At 33.5% G+C, this 25,191-nt stretch overlaps 1 pseudogene; it reads left to right on the plus strand.

Moving 5' to 3' along the window:
• Positions 1 to 13,794: 13,794 nt before the first annotated feature.
• Positions 13,795 to 20,464, plus strand: LOC141421567 (olfactory receptor 4C11-like; annotated as a pseudogene).
• The last annotated feature ends 4,727 nt before the right edge of the window (positions 20,465 to 25,191 follow it).

Consider the following 25,191-nt stretch of genomic DNA (forward strand, 5'->3'; position numbering starts at 1 on the left):
GAACATGCCCAGCTTCTGACTCCTTCTTGTGGAGGGAAATTCATGGAGCATATACCCAAATTTCCAGGCATTTGAATGCTACCCGGAGGACTGGTTTCTTAACTTTACAAGAGTACAGACAGGAATCACCATACTAAAGATGCCTGGGGACCACTGAGAAAAAAGGAGAATTACATGTGTTGCTACTGCTCCATTAGACCCAAAGAAAGATATTAGTGTATCATTTGTTCAATAATCTAACTTGTCACAATGTCCTTCAAAATAATTATTTCTATCTAATGGAATAAAGCATTCTAACATGAACCCAAATGTTCAAGAAGTCTGTGGCTATGAAAACAGAAGCAAGATGGTATGACTGCACCATCTTCACTGTGCCTGATGAACACAAGAGGGAAAAGTCATGGCATCTGTTGAAAAAACAGGAGTGGTTATTTATGGAGGTTGTGGTTTTTCCATGCACAGGTCCACAGAACACAGACACACAGACACACACACACATATACATACACATACACAAACACACACACACACCAGACACATATACACACACATTCGAAAATATCTCCATAACCTCTAGTTGATGTGACTGGCGGTGATGTTTCATCAATGCCAAGTTTGTTCATGGAGGCTTAAAGAAGTGGCTGAATTTTCCATTATGAAGATTCCAACAAAAATTACAAGGCGTATAGTCACATGTGGAAACACAATCCAATGATAGAAACAAAGTAAATTTTTAAAAATTGACTCTAGACAATCAGATATATGTGAATGAAGTTGTAAATAATTTAAAATAAGCATCATTCAATGTGATTTGAGATTTCCAAGAAATAGAAAACTATGAAAGAAACAAATGAAAACTCTGTAGCTAAGACTATCTCTTATTTATAAAGTTACTGTGGGGATTCAACAGACTTGAGTCAGGCAGAAAAATTAGCCAACCAAAGACAAGTCATTGAAAAGGACTCAGAGATCCAAAAAGAAACAAAATATGAATAAAAGAAAGCATTTGAAGTGTATGACCAATAGGATGATCAATGCATACTTTCTGGGAGTAATAGAAGAAGAGAGAAAAGTGGGTAAAGAAGCCTGATTGAAAAGATGATGACTGATACTTCTCAAATTTGGAGAATACAATGGATAACAGAATCAAGAATCTTAATAACTTTAATCTAAGATGAACCTACAGAAATCCACAGTAAGATACATTAGTATCAAAATTTGACAGTTAAAAAAAGTCAGAATTTAGTAAATCACAAGAGTACATAACTCTAATGATAAGAGGGAGACTTCATAAGATAATCAGTGAATTCCTCAACATGGATTGCAGCCAAGAAAGAGTAAAATAATCTGTTTAAATGACTACAAGAGAAACACTATGAAAAATAGCACATCAACCAAAATGCACTTTAAAAATAGAGAAGCCTTGAGGATTTTCCTAGACAAGCAAAAGCTAATAGTGTTAATCACCACCAGTCCTGCTGTACAAGGAAGGCAAAGAAAAGCCTTCAAGATGAAACAAAAAGAAGATACACAGTAATACAAAAGTGTATTAAAGTACAAAATATGGTATTCAAAATAAACAAGTAGAGCCAAAAGCAGATGGCTCATGCTTATAATCCAAGCAACTTGGGAAGCTGAGATCAGGAGTGTCTCAGTTTGGGCTAATGGTTCATGAGACTCCATCTTCAAAATAACCAGGGCAAAATGGACTGCAAGTGTGGCTCAAGCATTAGAGTATTTGCTTTACAAACACGAAGCCCTATGTTCAAATCCTAGTCCCACAAAAATCAATCAATTAATCAATCAATAGATAGACAAATAAATTAAATAAAAATAAACAGTCAGAGAAGTAGAAAATACTAACATAATATAGTACTCTAGCAGGCATGAGTATATCACTTTTAACTCTATTATAAAAGTTATAAAACAAAAGAATGAAAATAACTACAACTCTAAAATATGCTAATAGTTGCATAATACAAAAGATGTAAAGAATAGTGCATAGAAGTAGGAAAAAAAGAGTAGAATAATTTTATCCAACTAATGTTAAGTTGGTATGTACCTAAAAAGAAATGATTACTAAATACAAAGAAAAATAACTGAGTAATGCAAGTGTTAGACCTCCTGCCTAGCAAGCATGAGGACCTGAGTTCAAACACCACTTAAGGAAAAATCAAGGAAATGCTAATCTAAATGAAATGCCTCCTCACACCTAATATGGTGTCTAGTATAAAAATAGAAAATTAATAGTGATGGTAGCAATGAGGAAAAACTGCAGTTATGTAAAATGGTACAATCATGTATAATGGTACAACTGGTATGACAAACAGTATAGCCTAATTCAGAAAATTAAATATAGATAAGGATGTATATTGGAAGCTGTTGAAAAGGGAGGGTGGGAGGTAAAGGGATAAGGGAGGACAATTGATGGAATTAAACAGCTCAAAATAAAGCACACCCACATAGGGCATACATTGAGACACCCCTTTGAATGCCAACTTGAATGTTAATAATGAAAACCAGGACTGTAAGATAGGCACAGTGTGTGCGGGGCAGGGGGCATAGTGTGAGTGGGGAGGGTGAAGGAAGGAGATTAAGGAAATATATGTTTGATGGACTTCACATACCTGGCTAAACAGAACAAAAATCTTCTTGCAATTACTTTGTGTAGGGTGGGAAAAGGGCTGAGGGAGAGAGGCAATGGGGGAAATGTAAATAGTGTACAATACAAGTCTGATTGGAATTGTCACTTTGAATCCCCCCAGTATAAGGAATATATCCAAATAAGAAATTTAGAATAACAGAAAAGAAAATTAATTATAGAAGTGTCATGCAATTCAAAATTTCAACTTCTGTGTATAAGCATGAAATAATTAAATGGGATATTGAAGACATATTTCTATTCTAGTGGTCATAATCTCATCAGTTAGAGTAAGCATAGGCAAAATGTAATAAAGCCAAATTTTTCAAAAAAAGAATGAATAAACAAAATGTGGTGTATATTTACAACGGAATATCACTCAGTGGGCAAACAAGGACATTCTGACTTGTGCTAAAACATGAATGAAACTTGTGGGCATTAAGTAATATAAGTCCTTCACAAAAGTACAAATTCTGTATGACTCAATTTATATGAAGATCTTAGAATAGTCAGACTCACTGATTCGGAAGACTGTATTATAGTTGACTGGGGCTGCAAAATGGAGTAGTGGAGATTTATTGTTTAATGAGGAAATATTTTCAGTTTTTAAAAAGGAAAGAATTCTAGTGATGTACAGGGACCATGGTTATGAAACAATATGAATTTAATGCTAATGGATTGTACATGTAAATACATTTAATTTTATAACGACATTAAATTTACTACAATGTAAATATAATAATAATGAGAAGAATGAGAAAGAAAAGAATATGATAGTGGTGTTTTGCATCTCTAAAAGACTATGTTTTATTGAATGATACATACTCCAAAATTTAGACAAAAATTAAACATCTGTTCATCTGTCTATCTATATATCTATCAATCTGTCTCTAAAACTCATTGAGTATGTGACAATCTAAATTGAATTATCAACATAGTCCTACATGCTTTCTATATAAGTCTGGATAAATTCACTTTTAAATATTTATATTTTCAGGACATTTGTGAAAATAGTAGTTTTCATATACCAATACCTAGTTTTTCAAATTATTACTTCATATTGATATGATACAGTTGTCAACATGATTATTAAATAAGAATTGTCAAAATATCCAGTAAATAAGATTCATACTATATCTGCTTATCTATTTATCACCTATCTATCATCTATCTTTACATTGCATTTCAGTGCTATGTTATTTGCTTGCTCACATTCTTTACAGCTTACATCACTACCTGCTCTTTCAGTTGATCTATGTCGGCATTGCATATGCCTATCATTGTGAGTGTATCTGCATGTGTGTACTTTATCAGTTCCTTATTTCCACAACCTTAAAGTGCTCCATTAATATTGAACATTGTCAACCAACCTAGAATCAGACATATGGTATTAGCAAAAAGGACCTGGTCAATAGGTGATTGTTTAATTCTACTCACAAAATGGCATTTTTTTGTGATTTAATTTAACACATTCAATTGAATTATATATATATTATACATATTTAATTGAAGATTAAATTCTTTATCACAACTGGCTCATTTTTCTCAATTGGAAGGGAAGGGACACTTCAGGAATAATGTCTACAAAGAGCTGTATTTTATGTCATATTTATTAATTATACTACTAGGTAAGGAAAATGGGAAAAAGGCCAATCTAAATCCTGAGTGAGAGTGGATTTCAACAAGTTGAGCGAATCTGGAACCAAGTGAAAACATAAAGGCTCTGTGAAACCAAAGAGCTCCTCATTGCAGAAAATCAGACATTTATTTAAAAGCATTTGAAATTCTCAATTGAGTAACCAGCCTCCAATTAGTTTGAGACAAAAATTGAACATCCTATCCTTTCATAAAATCTTACCAAAGCTAGTGATATTTGTATTAACTTATTTGTGTTTTATCCTTATGAAATATTAATTAGATTACTGTCATAACCAGCATCTGACACATACCAGGCACACGTGGAAGGATAGAATATTTAGGAACCTTTCTAGGCATGCTTTCCAATGTAAAGTGAAAAAATGAAGATAAAAGATACAAACAGCTGACCTTGATGGAAATAGACACTAGTAGGTAAGGACTATAGATAGATGGGGATGTTAGAGATAATGAAATAGAAGTAGTAACTACTAAGGGTCATCCAAGAAATGCTCCATAAAAGGTAAATGTCATCACCTGTATCCAAATTATACCGACATCCCTTTTTTAAGGAAATTAAATGCAGAACATTATGGATTGTGATAGATTTGTATCTATAGGAAATGTCTTCATTATATAATATCACTTCCTGCCAACATGTATATCATTTTGGTCTATAACTCACGTGTGGTGTAAATTATGTATAATACACAAATTTGTCAGAATGGTTACACAAATTTGTCAGTATGGTTTCATATCTAAATATCCATAGGCATAAATATATTAGTAGATAAATATATAGAGATAAATAGACTCTTTATATTACTTAATTCAAAGAACCCCAAAATAGTTTTCATTTGTTTGTTAGAGCCTTCACATAAATACGGTTAGAAAACAACCAATTGAGCAAGTGAACCTGAGGCTTTTGGCAGTATGGTGGTATATTATATATTTAAAAAGTAGTGAGCATCACCACTACCCCAAAAGCTGATTCTCCATCTTACTCAGATGTCTGGAGATCAGTGTTACCCTAGAAATACAATTATACCACGTGTCTGCAGCAGAAGGTAAGGTAAGGTTATAAAGCTTTTTAAAAATGCTCTATGATTATAAAAACTTTCAACTATGGCCAGGGTGTGTTTTAATATGGATCTTCCATCTAGATTGCCAAGAAAAGTTTTCCTTTCAGAGAATACAAATATTATATTTTGATGATTTAATCTTCCAGATCGAATTATTTTAAGTATGTACATATGTGCAAGTTATACAATTTATTTAATGAAAAATTATCACAAGTATATTGTACTGAACTCTTGACCCTCAACTTACAACATATTTTACAGATAGGTAAATATAATAGCTATACTCTATCTATTGAATTTCAGAATTATGCATTTGCCATGATGAAGATTCAAGTTGCTTCCTATCTTTTGTTACCTTTACCTAGGGGAAATACCATCTCAGGATCAATATCTAAACACCATCATTGTATTGCAGGTTTTACATCACTCTCTTAGACATTATAAACAGTTGCAAACCCACCAAAACTATGTGAAATTAGTTATTTCTCAAACATTTGTCAGTATCATTTCTTAAGAGACTTATTAAAAGATTTCTTTAAAAATATGATAAGTGCGAAAGACTTCCCACTGGAATTACAATTTGAATGTGAAATTGAAAGAATTGAGCGTCAATCCATACACTTATTTTTTTTCTTCTTTTATAAAGTTTTTATTCATTTATTCACATGTTCATATACTGTTTGGGCTATTTCTACCCCCTGACCCCTCCTTCTGCCCCCCACACCCCCTTGCTTCCAGGCAGAACGTGTTCTGCGCTTATCTGTAATTTTGGTGAAGAGAAGGCATATGTAATAATAAGAAAGACAAAGAATTTTGGCCAGTTGAGATAAGGATAGCTATACAGAGAGATTCTTAGCATTGCTTCCGTGTACAAATGTGTTACAACCCAAGGTGATTCATCTCTACCTGACCTTTTCACTAGTTCCTGATCCCCTACCCATATTGACCTCTGTCACTTTAAAGTTTCTGTATTAGCTCCTCTGCAGTGGGGACATCAAACACTTGCATGTTTTGGGTTTCCTACCTATCCCCCATACCTCCCATACATGCTCTCCCCTTAGCCTGTGACCCAAGTCCAACAACGTTGCTGTATTTACCCTAGATCTAAAGTCCACATTTGAGAGAAAACATATGATTTTTGGTCTTCTGAGCCTGGCTAACCTCGCTCAGAATGATGTTCTCCAGTTCTATCAATTTACTTGTGAATGATAAGATTTCATTCTTCTTGCTGAGTAAAACTCCATTGTGTATAAGTACCACAATTTCTTAATCCTTTCATCTGTAGTGGGGCATCTTGGCTGTTTCCATAACTTGGCTATTGTGAATACAGCTGCAATAACCATGGGTGTGCAGGTGCCTCTGAAGTAACCTGTGTTGCATTCCTTTGGGTTTTTCCCCAAGATTGGGATTTCTGGATCATATCGCAGATCTATATTTCAATTTTTAAGGAGCCTCCATATTTTTTTCCAGAGTGGTTGCACTAGCTTGTATTCCCACCAGCAGTGAATGAGGGTTCCTTTTTCCCCATATCCTCCCCAACACCTGTTATTGGTGGTGTTTTTGATGATAGCTATTCTAACTGGAGTGAGGTGGAATCTTAGCGTGGTTTTAATTTGCATTTCCTTTATGGTGAGAGATGGTGGCCATTTTTTCATGTGTTTTTGGTCCATTTGAATTTCTTCTTTTCAGAAAGTTCTGTTTAGTTCATTTGCCCATTTCTTTATTGGTTCATTGATTTTGGGAGAATTTAATTTCTTATGTTCCCTGCATATTCTGGTTATTAGTCCTTTGTCTGATGTATAGATGGCAATATTTTCTTCCACTCTGTGGGTTTTCTCTTCAGTTTAGAGACCATCTCTTTTGTTGTGCAGAAGCTTTTTAATTTTATGAAGTCCAATTTGTCCATCCTTTCTCTTAGTTGCTGAGCTGCTGGGGTTCTATTGAGGAAGTTCTTGCCTATACCTATTAATTACAGAGGGTTTTCTGCTCCTTCCTGTAATAACTTCAGAGTTTTGAGTCTGATAGTAAGGTCTTTGATCCATTTTGAATTGATACTAGTACAGGGTGATAAACATGGATCTAGGTTCAGTGTTTTGCAGACGGATAACCACTTCTCCCAGCAACATTTGTTGAAGAGGCTGTCTTTTCTCCATCATATCTTTTTGGTGCCTTTGTCAAAAATAAGGTGGGCATAGCTATGTGGATTTGGATCCGAGTCCTCTATTGTGTTCCACTGGTCTTCATGTCTGTTTTTGTGCCAGTACCATGCTGTTTTTATGGCTATGGCTTTGTAGTATTTTTTGAATTGGGTATTGTGATACATCCATCATTGCTCTTTTTGCTGAGTATTGCCTTGGCTATTTTTGGTCTCTTTTGTTTAGAAATGAACTTTAGGGTAGATTTTTCAATCTCTGTGATGAATGTCATTTGGATTTTGATGGGAATTGCATTAAACATGGAGATTGCTTTTGGTAGTATAGCCATTTTTACTATGTTGGTTCTTCTAATCCATGAGCACAAGAAATCTTTCCACCTTCTGTAGTCTTCCTTGATTTCTTTTTTCAGGGATTTGTAGTTCTCCTTATAGAGATCATTCTCATCCTTTTTTAAGTTTGCTTCTAGGTATTTGATTTTTTTTAGGCTATTGTAAATGTAATTGTTTCCATATATTCTTTCTCAGTTTGTTCATTATTGGTGTATAGAAAACCTAATGATTTTTGTAAGTTGATTTTGTATCCTGCAACTTGCTGTAGCTGTTTGTGCTGTCCAGGAGTTTTTGGGTAAAGTTTTTTGGGTCTTTAAGGTACAGGATCATATCATCTGCAAATAGACATATTTTGACAGTTTGTTTATCTATTTGTATTCCTTTTATTTTTTCTTCTTGCCTAATTGCTCTGGTTAGGAATTCCAGTACAATGTTGAACAAGAGTGAGGATAGTGGGCACCCTTGTCTCATTCCTGATTTTAGGGGAAATGTTTTCAGTTTTTTACCAATAAGTATGATGTTTGCTGCAAGTTTGTCATATATAGCCTTTACAATGTTGAGGTACATTCCTTCTATTCTTTCTTGTCTTATAGCTTTTATCATGAAATGGTGTTTGATCTTATTGTAAGCTTTTTCTACATCTACTGAGATGATCAAGTGGTTTTTGTCTTTGCTTCTACTAATGTGTTGTATTGCATTTATAGATTTGCATACTTGAACCACCCTTGCATCCCTGGGTTGAAGCTGACATGGTCAGGGTGAATGATCTTTCTGATGTGTTGTTGGTTTTGGTTGCCATTATTTTATTGAGGATTTTTACATCAATGTTCATAAGGGAGATTGGCCTATAGTTCTCCTTTTCAGATGTGTCTTTGTCTGGTGTCGTGATGATTGTAATACTGGCTTCATAAAACAAATTATGCAGTGTTTCTGCCCTTTCTATCTTGTAGAACCATTTACAGAGTGTTGGTATTCATTCTTCTTTAAAGGTCTGATAGAATTCAGCAGTGAATCAATCAGGTCCTGGACTTTTCTTTTTTTGCAATAAAGAGCAGCTTCAATTTCATTTTGTGTTATATGTGCATTCAGGTGATTATTATCCTCTTGGTTCAATTTTGGATGGTGATAAATGTCTAGAAATCTGTCCATTTCTTCAAGATTTTCAAATATCTTAGAGTATAGTTTCTCAGAGTAGTCTCTGATGATTTCCTGGATTTCCGTGGTGTTTGTTGTTTTCTCCCCTTTTGCATTTCTGATTTTACTGATTTTGGTTTTTTCTCTCCTCATTTTAGTCAGGTTTGCCAGGGGTCTGTCAATCTTATATAGTTTTTCAAATAACCAGTTTTTCATTTCATTAACTCTTTGTATTTTTTTTGGTTGTTTGTTTCTATTTAATTGATTTGAGCCTTTAATTTTATTATTTTTCTCCTTCTGCTTGTTTTGGGATTTGCTTGTTCTTGGTTTTCTAGGAATTTGAGATGTAGTATTAGGTCAGTGATTTGAGATCTTTCTAATCTTTTAATATATGCAGTCATGGCTATAAACTTTTAAGATTGCCTTTGCTATGTTCAGGTAGGTCATGTTTTCATTTTCATTAACTTCCAGGAACCTTTTAATTTCCTTTTTTATTTCATCAATGACCCGTTGATCATTGAGCAACGTGTTGTTCAGCTTCCAATTGTTTGCATGTTTTTTATTGTTGCTTTTGTCGTTGATTTCTAGTTTTAATGCACTGTGATCAGATAGAAGGCATGGTAGTATTTCTGTTTTCTTATATTTGCTGAGGCTTGGATTGTGGCCTAAGACATGATCAGTTTTGGAGAAGTTCCCATGGGCTGCTGAGAAGAATGTGTATTGTGCAGAAGTTGGATGAAAATGCTGACCTAGACATCAGTTAGGCCCGTTTGATCTATGGTGTAATTTAGGTCTAGAATTTCTTTATTGACTTTTTGTTTGGATGACCAATCTATTGGTGATAGGGGGGTATTAAAGTTTCCCACTACCACTGCTTTCAAGTGTATATATATATATATATTTTTTTAATCCTTCAGAGTATGTTTGATGAAATTGGGTGCCTTGAGGTTGGGTGCATATAGGTTGATAATTCTTATTATTTTTGGTGTATTTCTCTTTTATTAGTATGCAGTGTCCTTCTTTATTTCATTTGATCACTGTAAGTTTGAAGTCTACCTTCTCTGAGATAAGTACTGCTACTACTGCCTGTTTTAGGGGTTATTGGCTTGGAAAACTTCTTCCAGCCTTTCACCCTAAGACTGTGTATTTCTGTCGATGAGATTGGTTTCCTGTTGGCAACAGATTGTTGGATCTCCTTTTTAATCCACTTTGCCAAACAGTGTCTTTTGATGGAGGAATTAATTTCATTAACATTCAGTTTTAGTATTGATAAGTATGTGGTGATTCCTATCATTTAATTGATTTTGTTTCTAAGGGTTTGAATGTGTGCAGCTGAATCATTGTTACTCTCTACTTTCTTACCTTTTCTTCTCTTGTGGTTTGGTACTGCCTGTCCGTTCATGATTTTCTTTGATTTCATTTTCTGTGTGCAGAATTTCTTGAACAATCTGTTGTAGCGGTGGCTTAGTGTTCATATATTGTTTTAGTTTCTTCTTATCATGGAAGACTTTTATTGTTCTATCTATTTTGAATGATAGTTTTGCTGGGTAGAGTACCATATGGTTGAAGTTATTTTCATTCAGAGCCTGGAATACCTCACTCCATGATTTCCTTGCTTTTAAGGTTTCCAATGAGAAATTTGCTGTGATTTTGATGGGTTTACCTTACATGTTATTTGTTTTTTCTCTCTTGCAGGCTTCAATATTTTTTCTCTATTCTCTGTGCTTATTGTTTTAATTGTAATATGTTGTGGGGTAGTTCTATTTTGGTCAAGTCTGTTTGGTGTCCTGAAGTCTTCATGTTCCTGAATGTGCATGTTTTTCTCTAGATTTGGGAAATTTTCTGTTATTATTTTGTTGAATATATTACAAAATCCTTTTGCTTGCACCTCTATTCCTTCTCAAATTCCCATGATTCTCATGTTTGTTCTTTTGATGGCTTCAGTGATTGTTTTGCATTTTCAGTTCATGGGTTTTTGAAGTGTTTGAGTAATAGCTTTTTGGTTTTTCTTTTAATTTCCATTTCATCTTCATGTTCTCAGATTCTGTCTTCTGCTTGTTCTAGTCTGCTGGAGTGGCCTTCCATTGTGTTTTCTGTTTCTGTTTCATTCTTTTTTTCTGAGGTTTTCCAATATCATGGGTCACTTACCCTTTAATAGTGTCAATTTTTTTTCTTAATTCATTTATCTCTCTATTTATGGTATTCTCTATTTCACTTTGGTATTTATTTAGGGCTCCTATGAGTTTGCTTATTTGTTTTTGTGTCTTCTCTTATTCTTTATTTATTGTCTTGGAACTTCTTGAGTACCCCCTGTCCGTTTGGTTGACTAGAAACATCTCTGTGAAATTCTCAGTAATTATTTGCAGGATTTCTTCTTTCAGAGTGTTCTTGTGGGCTTCACTGGGTTCCTTGGCATAGTTTGTCTTTGTTCTGTTGGAGTCTGAAATGGATATCCATTTTCTTCATTCCCCTCTGAATCATGTATTAGTTTATTTTTAGGGAGAGTGGTTTCCATCTCTTTTTCATCTTCCCATCATTCCACTGCTGCTATTTCTATCCTGGTCTCTGTATAATTTAGTATTAGCTAACTTACAATAGGAAAACTAATAAAACAAAGAAAGAAAGAAAAAAACAAAGAAAAAGAAAAAAAAAGAGAGAACCAAAAGAATCAACAGGGAGAGGTGGTGGACAAACAAACAAGGAACAAAACAAACACATAAAAGAAAATTCTATGTTCAAAAACAGTAGAATTTCAGTCTTAGTAGTTCTGGTGTTGCTCTTTCAGCATCTAGTCCTGTGGTATTTAAGTGGAAGCAGTCTTAGTCTCAGCAGGTGGTTGGGGAGAATCGCCCATTTGTTTTTCCTGTCTTTCAAAGGCAACAGTGTAGTCAGCTCTTCCCTCAGGGTGGTGTGGCTTGTCCTCACTTTTTGGAGATCAGCTCTCTGGCCCTCTAGCCATCCTGCTTTGGATTTGGATGTTACTGGGGGCTTGTTTCTTTGCCTCATGCCCTTTCTTTAGGGCAAGTTTAGAGATCCGTCAGCCAGCTTTCTGCTGTCAATGTGTTATGCTGGTTTGCTGACTTTTTTTAAACTTTGCAATGTCATTTGACTTTGGATGTTGTTCACTGGCTCAGGAGATGAGCTTTGTGGACTGCTATCTGCCCTACTTCAGGCAGCAGCTTATCACCCACCCACTTTCAGCTTTTCTGCCTTTCCAGTCTTTGTTTACTGAAAGTTCCCGTGTAGATCAGCTCCTTGCCTCTCCCCACTTTCTGGTGTGTTCATAGCACCCCGTCCCCTCTGCTGCATGTCCTTTTCAGTTCCTTGTTTATTATTCTATTTTTTTTTGTGGGGTGGAAGTTAGTCTGGCTAGGGAGCTATGATGGTTTAACCCAAAGGTAGATGTGGGAATTCAGCATGCTGCTTATTTGCTCACCTCTTTGTCTGTTTCTCCCAAGATTTGGATCTGGCATCTACTGGCACAGGAACCCTTCTGTTTTCTCAATGTAACATGGCATGGAGAAGCATTGTACAGGCTGGGGTCTCAGGGTATTGGAGTTTTGATCCTTCTTGGTTTTTTTCTGCCAAGTGGGCTCCAGCATCTCAGCAAAATTTTTGATTTATGGAGCTCACACTTTGTTTCTGCCCTGTAGTCACCATCTTGTATCCTCTTCACTTATTTTTAATCACAAGGATATCTTAAAAATCAGCTAGTTGCCCAAAATTAATTTGGATTGATTTTTTATTTTTATTTTAGGTGATCTAGGAAAATAATGTGTATTTTAAGAAACTATGCTTTTGACTATAATATGTGAGCTAAACATAATTTGACTTTTGGCACATATCTTTTTGTGACTATGTTATCATTAATTATGCATATGGTATAATAATAAATTTTATTGTATTTAATAAATCTACATATGTCCTTTATATACATACAATCTTACTGAAGTGAGGGTATAAACTCAAAAATATACATATTTACAATAACATTGAAATTTTCAGCTGTGACTGACTCACCTAGAGATAATTTTCTAAATCTCTGATATTTTCTTAAAACCTGAATTTGAAGAAATGTACTGATTTATGTATTGCTTTCTTTATTCTTTTCTATTGCTTCCAATAACTCCTTCTATTATGTGAAAACTTCTTGTAGGACTCAGAAATATCAAACCTTGAGTGGTATATTTAAAGTTAATGAATTGAGTTAAGGAGGAGAGTTTAAATACATTCTTATTTTGGAAAAGACCAATTGAATTATTCTTCATTGCTAAAATTTTATACTCATTACTTCCATCTATCCATCTATCTGTCATATATTTATCTATCTATCTGTCATCTAGACATTACTAAGGAAAGTAAAAAGTCATTATTAAGAGACTCAAAATAACTACTATATAATTATGCTAAAATGCAACCACCAAGTTCCAATCATGTGAAAGTTTATTGAGGTAAATCTTGCAGTAGTTTCCTCATTGTTTTAACATGTTACAACAATATTAACAAGTTTTTGTTTAAACTAATAAAGCACCTTGAGCCATCAACATCGTCTATTCATACTACATCCCCCAAACTGACATTTACTTTCTTTGAAGATTGACTATTTTACCATTGTCATGTGCAGTTAGATAACTATTAGATAATTATTAAATTAAATTTAAGGAAAACTTAGAATGGTAAGTGATATCTCATTGAAAAGTTAGTTTATAATTAAGAATATTTATTTAACCACCAAATTTTGTATAATTATTCATATGTTATTATTTTCTCCTTTGCAGATTATTTCAATCTGTGATTTCCCTGCATTGACTGAAGAAATGCATCAAAACAACAGTGTAACTGAATTTATATTGCTAGGGTTGACAGAGGATCCTCTGAAGGAGAAATTAGTGGTTTTTGTTTTCTTAATCTTCTATATGGGTATTGTAGTGGAGAATATGGTCACTATTGTGGCCATCAGGTCCAGCTAGACATTTGGGAGCCCCATGTACTTTTTATGTTATTTGTCCTTTGCTGATTCACATTTTTCAAAAACCACAGTCCCTAGACTAACTGTGGGTGCTCTCCTTACAATCTGGCAATTTCAAATGCGTAAATCTATTTACTTTTTCATTCTTATCTAATGTATTTGATTTAATGTCTCCTTCACTGTGCTTCTGACCATAGATGATAGTTTCCCTGCAATCCTAAGTGTGGCTCTTTCTTTTCCTGAGAGGTCACCTCTGGCATTGCTGCATAGAAATTGTATGTCAAAATTCAGTCTACACAATGATTCAATTAGAAGAATAACATATATGCATTCACATTTGTCCAATCCTATGAGTATCATTAAAGAAGATGTAGTTCTCTGTTTTCAATTCCTTCTGTAACACATCTCCAATAAAGTAGTAAGCTTGCTCTTGATCATTTATTGTGCAAAAAAGTAGTATATCCATGTAACATATTTCATTTTATCACTAATATTTCTGAATATATCCATAGTTTCCAACTGTAGGCATTTCTTATATTCTTTACTAATTTTTCTAATTGTTTCCTTTGGCTATTTATATAAATGACATATATTGATAAGATGTTTTTCTGCACTATAACAGTGATTTGAAATATTTGTCTGTTTATGTGATCAGCATATTGAAGGTACATTGACAACAGAACTCAATGACACTAAGGGGTAAGTAGCAAAATAATATGTGGTAAAAACTTAAATTAAAAATTTTAAATTTGTTGGATATTTGACATATTACGTGAGGTTGCATAGAAGAAATGTAGAAATTTTTTTGAAACTGAAAGTTATATGATCTATTTTATTTAAATTTGATATAGTGAATGTATAGTGATTTAATATTAGTCTTAATCCTGTTCCATACTAATGAACGGTAAAACATTGCCAATTGTCAATTATCCTTATAATTTAGTATAACCTTAACATTTGGTGTTTTATCATATTTGTGTCTGTTTAAAAATGTACAAAGTTAGTATTTCAATTGAATAATGAAATTTTCAAGTGAAAAACCTGTAGGTGGAAATCCCTGTGGAGTACTAGTTTAAGATTTTAAACCAGTTTTTGTCTTCCAAGCATGATCCTACTTTATCCCTTAAACATCTTTCTCATTGAATAAAATGGGAAACTTTAGAAAGTTAATGCCATGAACATAAACTGCACATATTTTAGTCATAAAGTGGATGGCAAAATATAATGATTGAGTGTTAATCTGTGGGCTGAGAGCCTAGGACTCAGTTAGTTCCCAGGCTTTATCTACAGTAACACAGTAACACACACACACACACACACACATTTAAACTCTAGAATAAGAGTAGTCACCTGATTACAATGGCTTCTTAAAATTTGTGTAACAAGTTTCAATGATCATAAATTCCCTGGAGAAATTTATATGTGTAAAAGTCTTTCTCCTGCCTGAATTTTGGACATGGCTGCATGAACTAGAGAATAAACATTCTTTGGCAGGTATATATTTATACACATGTATGCATAGAGAGAGGTATCTGTATCTATATCTATGTCATCTATCATCTATCTCTGTCTATCTATCTATTTATCTATCTATCTAACTAATAACAGACAGGTTGGCTTTATTTGTATACTGATTTTTGTCCATATTGTAGTCCAGTGACATTTGGATATCCATAGTAATCCAAAAGAAATTAGATAGAAAAAGACATTGTTTCATTCTAACCTAAGTATTTGAGGACACTGTTAAACATACACCTCTGGTAATCTCCCACCTTGCTTGAGATAGGTTCAATGATGCATGCTCAGACTTCAAAGACTCAAAAGTCCAATGGAAACCTCAACCTTCCCTGAAGATTCTCTCAAATGTCTCTGAATGGTGAGGGAGAGAACAGCATTCTGTTTGGATGTGATATCCTGTCATCCTGGGGTCTTTCACATTATCTTCACAAAGAACCTGGGAGATTTGGGCAGCTGGATTATACAAAGGAAAGATGAATATCAATGAATGAAGAAGAATGTGTATGAAAAGTGTTGACTTACTCTAAAAGAGTTTCTTGATTCTTATAGCTTATTAATCACTTTTGACTATAAAAATAATTGCAGGAAAAATGGAGTTTCAGGACATACCTGTGTACTTGACATACAATAGTTTAGCATCTCAGTTGCATGTTTATTTGGATATCATATATGATATAAGTAGAATTTTTCCTCTTAACACTAACTGTAAATTTAAAATTCAGACTTCTCAGAATAGTAATCATATCTAGTGTTTCTTATCTCTGGAGTTTCAGTTTTATATTAAAGTATTTTAAATTGAGGATTTTCATTTTGAAATAATCTAATTTGTATGTATAATGCACACACTCACAACCACCACTTCATAATCTCATGATCAAATCATACCATGTTATTTCTGTGCCTTAGTTTATCATTCCAATCAAATTGGCGGCTGCCAATTTGACATGCTTAATGTGACGAGGGCCAGTGAAAGTGAACATGATGCACATTGTGTGCTTATGACCATTTCTTACTGAACACAGTATATTATGTTTCAAAGATTGTCAATAACTTTAATATGAGCAGGTTGCAACAGGGTTCATTCATATTCCACAAAGAACATTTTCCAATTCTCCCAGTTCCGTATTCAGAAGAAGAAAATTTTTTGGCCATTATGCCAAATCAATACAAGCAGTTTTCTTTATTTTGTAAAATTGAGATCTCTTTTCAGATCATTGATTATCTGGACGTATGTAAATAATGTTTAATTGTAATTGCTTGTTAAATAAGCAAGACATAAACAAATTGAAAAATGTCTTTTACTGATGTTTTATAATCATTGCAAAATGAGATTTTATGAGTGTCTGAATTGAAAATCACAAGGCTTTGTCAATTTTCCTCTCACTGTTAGATAACACAGAGCCCCAAACTCCATAGATTTTTAAATATGGTTTCTATCAGTACTTTAAATGTCTAATCCAAATTACCCTTGTAATTGTTGAAAATCCACTGTCTGTCCCCCCTTACCAATAGCACAGTAAGATAGATATGGTTGACAAGATTCAATTTTCTAGTCCAATTCACCGAGTAGAGGAATTTATTTAGAATGTTGCATGCACAAAGCCATGAGAGTTGTCTTGTGATAATGCATATGTTGGTTACCTTATTCTGTTCACTTCACATCAAATACATGCATTGAACAATTACAACATTTCCCACAATCTTGTATGATTAATATGTGTACACTGAAATAAAGCTATATTTGAAGTAGTTCTGGTTTCAATAAATATATACATGGAAAAGTCACTATGAAATTCACTCTATAGCTACCTTAAACAAACAAAAAAGTCTTTTTTTTAAAAATGGAAAACAGGAAGGTAAAACAAGTTCTTTCGGGAAACTAGCACCAGTAGGGGGTGAGAAGGATACAAGGGGAGGGTTTTGAGAGTGAATATAGTGAAAATATTATGTACTGATGTATGAAAATGAAAAATGAGATCCATTGAAACTGTTCAAGGAATGGGGTGAGGGGAAATAAAGAGAATGATGGAGGGTATGAATTCAAATCTGATGCATTGTAAGAACTTTGGTAAATTTCACAATGTGCCTCCATATCCAATAATATGATAATAAAAAATACTGAAAAAAAAGAAATAGGCAGAATGATTTAAAAAAACTTAATTTGTAATTCACATGTACTGTTTCTAATCAAACTTTCAAACTTAAGTGATTATTAAATAAGAACTATTAATTAATATATAATTTGATTATATCAACCAGGGAATTTGAGATACTTCATTTTCATGTATAAATGTATTTCACTTTGCTCTAATTCAATGAGTACTTCTTCATATTCAATTTTAAGATATATTTTACAGACAAAAATATGTAAGCTTAACTCATATCTGAAAATAAAACCTCAAAGGAAATTGAACAAAGACCACTTTTTGGAAAGGACAATGAGCATTGCAACAAGAAAAGGTGTGCAGCCAAGGAAAACATGTCTAAAAGTAAATTTATGATTGAGTTAAGGGAAGAAGTCAAACAAAGTGACCTCATAGAATACCCAAGATAGCTCCTGTAAAATCATTTTGTGTTCTATATGGTGAAAAATTCCATTTTTTAGTTCCCCCTTCTCTACATTAAGCTATAAGCCTTAATCCTAAAATGAGAGTGTCAGAATCCTAGAAAGTATCATTACTAGTGTGTCAATAGACAATATGAATGGACAGTGTTGGAAGTCACCACAAAGTTCTGGATGACAAAAGTCCCTCTATATAGCCAAATGGCTGACAAACATGCATACAATTTTGGAGCTACTACGGAGACCTCTTATTATTCTTATTTTCTGTCAGTTAGAAGGAGAGTGTCACCTTAGAAGCTACAGTGTTAGTATGTGAATAAGTAGTACAGTGGTGGGGAATCATAGCACTATCTTGGAAGATAGAAGAAAAAAAGCAATTAAATGGTTGTTTGGCAAATGAAATGTAAGATAAAATATGTACCCCCACATTTCTATCACTTTGCCTCAGTCATTTTCACCACTTCTTTGTGAGATTCTTATAGCTGCAGACATTCTGTAGCTGCTTCTGCTCACATGATGGGAATCAGTGGGAGAGGGCAATGAGAAGGAGAGGGTGATGGAGGGGTGAATATTATTGAAGTGCATTATATGCATGCTTGAAAATGGGACAATGAAACACATAAAAAGTTATTAAAAATGGAGAGGGAGGTATGAAAGAGTAATTTGAGGGGGATGAGTAATTTGATAAGATAAATAATTTGAGAAGTATAAGATACATTTTATCAAAGCACACTGTGTATATATATATATATATATATATATATATATATATGTATATATGTGGAAATATCACAATAAAACCCCTTTACACAATTAATATATGGTAATAAAAAGTTAGAAAGATGTGCTTTATTCTAAAGATGCCTAACGTCCCTATATGAGGAATACTTACTGTATACCACACTCTCCTTGATTACATCTACACTGCTAAAAATATATATAAATATATAGACCTTCATGCTAATGAATACTTCCTTAGATGTGGTGCCCACATGCAGATGACACCTTTACACAAGTGTGTGGCATATCCATATGTCATCTTTAGCAAAACCATGCCTTTCAGTTGATATAATTGTGTGAAACTATCCTTTGCATATCATTTACATGTGTCTCCCAAAGGTTCATATGTTGGAGAGTTAACCAACTATCAAAACTATCAAATATAAGGTGGTGGCCAATGGGGAGGTTAAAACTAGTAGAAGGTAGTTAGATAATCAGAGGCATACTGTTAGCAGTGGTACCTCAGTTTTTCCCGGCCTCCCTTTTTGAGACTTGATCATTTCCTCCAACTTATACTCATCCTATCAATCATGACATCTTCAAGAAACCTGAGCTGACGTGTGGGTCATGTCTTTGAATTTCTAAAACTGTGAGCTAAATAAACCTCATTTAAGGTGTTAGCTTGCCTCATGTATTTCATTATACTGAGCAAAATGGAGTAAAACATACACTATGTTATGGAAAATTTATATTTCATCAGGGAGATATTGGTCTTCTGAGTCTGGCTAATTTCACTATGATGATGTTCTATGGTTCCATCCATTTACCTGCAAATGACAAAGTTTCATTCTTCTTTGTGGCTGAATAACATTCCATTTTATGCAAATACCACATTTTCATGATCAATTTATAAGTGGTGAGGCAACTTGTTTCCATAGCTTAGTTATTGTGAATAGTGTTGCAGTAAACATTAGTGAGCCTGTGCCTTTGTTGTAACCTGACTTACATTCCTTTGGGTATATCCATAGGTGGTATTGCTAGTGTAATTATACAGATAGTACATGACAGAAATATTTGTGGTGCTATTTAGTGTTTGTACTACATTTATTTGGTAGCATGGAGATATTTATCCATACATCTTCATGGCTATTGATTGCTATGTGGCCATTTATAAGCCTTTGCACTACCCAAACATCATGAGAAGGCAGGTCTGTCTCATCTTGATTGTTCTTGCCTTCATAGGGTCTTTTATACATGGCACATCTCAGGTTATTTTGCTCTTGATTTTGCCCTTCTGTGGACCCAATTTGACCATTACTTCTGTGATTTGCAGCCCTTGTTGAAAGTTGCTTGCACGAACACTTATATAATCGACTTGTTGTTCATGTATAACAGTGGGGCACATTGCTCATGTATTTTCATACTTTTGATGATCTCATGCATTGTTATCTTGCATTCACTGTGAAACTGCAGTGCAGAAGGGAAGCAAAAATCTGTCTCTACTTGCACTTCTCACATTATTGTATATGTCTTGTTCTTTGGGCCTTGTATATTTGTATATACACAATCCCCAACAACTTTGACCATCGACAAGATGGTGACAGTATTTTATACTCTTAGAACACCTTTTCTGAACTTTCTTGTTTACCCTCGGAGAAATACAGAAGTGAAGCCTACCATGAGAAAGTTAAAGCATGTTAAAATCATGACTGAATAATTTCATTTCTGAAACTGTAGATATAACAAACTACCATATGAGTTACTGACTCTCTTTTTCTAGTCAATTTGCTCTATGAATTACACAACATGGTCTTTTTTGTCCTAGCTATTGTAACTTATCTCTGATAATTGTGTGCCAATAGTTTTTCATCTTCAGATTCTTTTCCTTTCCAACTATGAAGTTTCCAGAATGTAAACCAGACTATCCTTTTGCACTTTCATGCAGTGTATTTGATTTCTTTTCCTTTTCTCTGTTTCTGGCTGTCAACTTGTAGCTTCCCTGAAATCTTATGTATGGCTCTTTCTTTTCCTGATAACTGAATGCTGGCTCTGCTACCTAGTAAGTATATGTCATAATTCTACCTACACACTGCTTCATAAGAAAAAAGGCATTTATGAAATCACAACTGTACAAACTCCTAAGTATCTATAAACATAGAGCAGTTTCCTACATTTTATTATTTTCTTATCACATTTCAAGTAAATTAATGAGTTTTCTATTGATAATTTATGGTCAAAGGAACAAAATCTATATAACATGAATGCATGATTCATTTTATCACTAGCATGGTATTTGAATTATTCCATTATTTTTTGAACCAGAATCTTCCCTGTGTTATGGTATGCTAAACTAATTTAGTTATTATTTCATTTGCCAAATATAACTTGCATATAATTTATGACCTTTTTAAAATTGGCTGTTACAAAGTCCTTAAATATTTACCTATTTATGATATCAGTATATGCAACATATAATAAGTCTGTAACTCTAAGGGTTAGGAAAATAAAATAATAATAAATAACACATTTAGTAAAATAACATAAATTTTGACACAATGATTTCTTTGATTTTCTGGGACACGATGTAGCCCACTGTTTCCATTGGCTGTCTATTGTTGAGAAGTCAGGCATAGAAAACTCCCCACATTTGATAAACAATGAAAATATAGGTCTGTCATAAATTTGTCTATCTTTACTAACATACCAATGACATACATGTAGACCCACATACAAACATAAGCTACAAAAGCTTTTGTTTTATTTTAGTTTTAGGAAGAAATATTGAAGATGGTATGTAAAGAGGAAAAGAAATAAAATAAACTATAAGGAAATAAAGATATAAAAGTAGAGTAAGAAGTTAGGTACGAAGAGAAAATGTAAGGTATCTGTGAACTTTAAAATTACTTGTGTCAAATTAAAACAGGGATAATGAAGTACAATTATTCTTTTAAATTATAGGTCAACATATACATCCAAAGGACAATTTTGGGGTGAACATCAATACTCAAACTTGATTGACCTAAAAACATTTGAAAATTATAGTCACACTCTGGTCTTACACCAACTGCCTAGTGTGAGTAACCACAAAAAAATCACTTGAGATGAAAAATGGTTAAGTTAAAATCCCAAGCAGAAGAGGGGTGGACAGGAAGATTCCAAGTTCAAGGCCAATACTGGCTAGTAAGAAAAACCTTATGTCAAAAAGAAAGTAAGACCCAAAGTGGTTGAGGCATATCTCAAGAGATAGAGTGCTCAAGGTCCAGAGATCAATTCCAAGTAGTATAAAATATTACATGGGTAAAATATTATTCTTCCACCCAAATTTTCTGGGACTATGTTCTTTTTTAGTTAACATACATTATTTGTACTTGTGATGGAATTCACTGTGATATTACAACACATGTACAGTGTGGATAGATCTAATAAGGACAATTAGCAATTACCTCTCCTTGTCATATCTTTATGTTTAGAGTCTTCAAGCTCCTCTCTTCCAATTCTTAATAAAAATATATTAGATTACTGGAAAATATAGACTTCCAAATTTGCTGTGGAGTGTATTTGGTACCCATTATCTAACTTCCCTTTCCACTGTCTCTTAGCACTCCCCATAAATACAAAAACTAAGGTAGTGTTAAACACATTAGTATTAAGTAAAAATAAGAAAAGTGAGGCAATAGGAAACATGTCCCAGGATCTTCTTATTTTGCATCTTTTGCTTTAAATATTTGTATGTACATAAGGGAGCAGAAAGATAGGAGCATTCATCTCACATGAATATGAGAAAACATAATCATAAATTGGGGCAGATGGGTTTTAATTTATAATGGCCTCTCTCATTCATTGAATGCTTGAATAGATAAGAGATGAAGAAACTCCAGAATATCATTTTCATTTATTTAACATCATCTTATGTGGCATAATATATTCCCACACGAATATTTATATTTCTGCCTCAATTCTTCATTTCTATGGAATGGTGAGATAATGTGAAAGAGAGACAAGATATATAATCTATTAATGATGTTTCATAAGAATAATTTTTGGATGGCTAAATGCTAAATCTGATTTTCTTTCTTCTCAAAATATTGTTTTTCCTCTTGTATGCTTTCCATCATAGTTTGAACACACACAAATTTTCTATAGTATCTTTCACAATATAGAAGCAAAAGGAATAATTAATCAATTCCTCTGATCCATCACTACCTACTGTATAAATATCCACAGAGATATAAAAAAGAAAACCTCAAACCAGTGCAGACTATATATCTGTGGTATCTTTGCCTGGTGTAGCTCTGTGATATTTGGAAAGGGCATGTAAGTCAGGCTGCTTCACCAGAGGATGGTCTGAAAATTGAGCTTGTCCCCAACATTATGAGCTTTTGTTTCACCCCCAAGACAAGATTGTGTCTCACCTCATGTTGAGTGTTGACTTGCTTAATCAGGGATCAGTGAGAGCCAGGAATTATTGGCTTCTAAAAAATAAGAATGGAGACTTGAGGGCTCCTTGGAAAAATGTTTCCAAATTTCTAGCTGTCTGGTCTACTAAACTCTTTCTTTGTAAAATTCAGTATGTAAAGACTAAGAGAAGACATAAATAAGTAAATAGACATAAATGAAAATTTTTTGAGGAACAGAAGATTTAGGAAAACGTGATTAAAGAAACAAAAATATGTATTACAACTGAATTGATTCATCTCTACCTGACCTCTTCACTACTTCCTGGACAACAGACCTTGAAAATAGAGATGTGTAAACTGTGTGAAAAAAGACCCCATAGAGTTTAAACTTCAGTGAGTTACACAATAAAGGTAGACCATTAAACAAAGTGAGAAAATAATTCATTAACCAAATGAGAATAAAACAAGGCATCAAAAGAACTAAAGAGTTATTCCAAACCCGAAAATACAAGAATAAACTAGTAATGATGCTAAAGGTATAAAAGGAGACTTAATCAGCCAAAAAAAAAAAAAAAGTAGAAAACTAAAACAAAAAAAAAAAAGATTATTTGAAACTAGTAAGATGAGGAAAAAAAACGAAAAGGAATGAAAAATGTTCGAGGGAATGAAAGTGATGTCCCAAATATTGCAATCAATGTGGAGTTGAAATTCTTGCCAGCTCCTGGGGACCCAGTTATTGGTGATCATGGAGGATGCTGAGAGTTATATAGCTACTACAGGATGAATAGAATATAGGGTACTATAATCCAGTCAGTCCCATAGGACTTCTGACTACACTCAATCCTTTAGCACTTTCTCTAAGGCAAGCTAGGAACTCTTTTCTTATCAACTGCATACAACACACAGATGCAACCTTCATTGTATTCTTTTCCCTTTGAGAAATAAATTTGTTGAGCACTTATCTCTTGGAAGTGAGCTGTGCAAACATAGATGAAAGGGAGTCAAGGGCAAAGTGAAATAGCTTTTCTTACTCATGCTACTTGAGGCATTAATAATTCAAATCGCTTTAGTGATGTCAGAGCTTCTCAAAAGGATTATGATAATCTCATAAAGGTATTTTATTGTTGTATATATGGTTTTACAATCCAAATATTTGCAGCAAAGTAGATGAAGACCTCCAAATTTGTCAAGTTCCCTTTTTCTGGTATTCTTTTTAATCTTATATTCTATAGTTGCTTGATTTCTTATATAAATTCTACAATTATCTCACAGATGAGTTTATTCAATCTCATTTAAATTACCACTTAAAAGTAATAACTAAAATTATTTTATAAACCTATCTTAAAATAAATACTTTGAAATAATTCCACTACCTAACAAACATTTTCACTGGTCTATTTCATAGCTTATTGAAATTCAACCTAAGCACACTGACTTGCTTTTAATTCTGAGGTGCTGAACCCAAGACACCATTACTCAGCTGTAAGAAATAGCTTTCGTCATAATTACTTGCTAGAATTTCTTTGTTTTCAATTTGGGTTAGTGTAAGGAAAAAGTATCAGAAGAGTAAAAACCATAGAATAATGCAATCATTAATATATATCTTCTTGCTGAACTCACTAAATATATAACCTAAGCAAGATCTTCAAAATCTGGAACTTTGTTTTCTCTCATGTGTGATGTTACTGGTAGTGCATAAGTCATGGAATAATTACAAAACTTGAAGATATAACTTATGTAATGAGACATTGAAGCTAGCATTTAAAAGTAGGCAATAAGGAGTAAAACAAAATTATTTGAAAGAAATGTATTCTTTATTAGTTGTGTTTTTACTAACATGAGTTAGAAAAACCAATGGAAATTGATTTGAAATAAACTGGATGTATCAATCACTTTGCAACCAATGTTTGGGGTACTAATTTATCTTCACATTACTTGGTGTGATTGTCTAGTTCTTTAGGACAAAATGTTTAGAACCCATAGTGAAGAAACTCTTGTTTCAGAATATAATATTGCTTTCCCTGGAGTTTACTTGCAATTAAATTAC

Source organism: Castor canadensis, chromosome 1 (assembly GCF_047511655.1).
Source record: "Castor canadensis chromosome 1, mCasCan1.hap1v2, whole genome shotgun sequence".
Classification (NCBI taxonomy): Eukaryota; Metazoa; Chordata; class Mammalia; order Rodentia; family Castoridae; genus Castor; species Castor canadensis.